The sequence below is a fragment of the Sinocyclocheilus anshuiensis genome, unplaced genomic scaffold, assembly GCF_001515605.1.
Source record: "Sinocyclocheilus anshuiensis isolate Anshui unplaced genomic scaffold, SAMN03320099.WGS_v1.1 scaffold1497, whole genome shotgun sequence".
Taxonomy (NCBI): domain Eukaryota; kingdom Metazoa; phylum Chordata; class Actinopteri; order Cypriniformes; family Cyprinidae; genus Sinocyclocheilus; species Sinocyclocheilus anshuiensis.
This window is the reverse complement of record NW_015543492.1, coordinates 235,149-235,752: the sequence shown is the minus strand read 5'-3', so window position 1 is coordinate 235,752 and position 604 is coordinate 235,149. Positions and strand designations below refer to the sequence as shown.

Genomic DNA, 604 nt, shown 5'->3' with positions numbered 1-604 from the left:
ATCTTTGGAACACAAATTAAGATATTTTTGATGAAATTCGAGAGCTTTCTGACCCTGCATAGACATCAATGCAACTGAAACGTTCCCATGCCCAGAAACGTCTCTTGATAATGGCAGAAGACGGTAACTCGAGGGAGAAGAATTGTTGAATAATGTCATTATTTTTGTTTTCTTTGCACACAGAAAGTATTCTCGTAGACTGCATATTGATATAACGTATACCATTTGATGAAACTATCATTATTGGTTAAATGAAGCCCAAGTGCCACCAACATGCCTATTATGTAAAGTGTAAGCAGTTCAAGTTCAAAAACACGTGAATGACTTTATTTTTATAATTATGTATATACATAATTTTACTATAGTAATTGTTCAACTGGAATTACTCCGTATATACAGTATCTCACAGAAGTGAGTACACCCCTCACATTTGTGTAAATATTTTATTATATCTTTTCATGTGACAACTCTGCAAAGAAATTACACTTTACTACAATGTAAAGTAGTGTGTGTACAGCTTGTATAACACGGTAAATTTGCTGTCCCCTCAAAATAACTCAACACACAGCCATTAATGTCTAAACCGCTGGCCACAAAAGTGAGT

At 34.3% G+C, this 604-nt stretch overlaps 1 protein-coding gene across 1 annotated transcript in view; it reads right to left on the bottom strand.

Annotated features, from left to right (window-relative positions):
• The window catches only part of LOC107694741 (NACHT, LRR and PYD domains-containing protein 12-like), a 37,843-nt gene that overhangs the window by 18,028 nt on the left and 19,211 nt on the right, over nt 1-604 (bottom strand). The window lies entirely within an intron of this gene.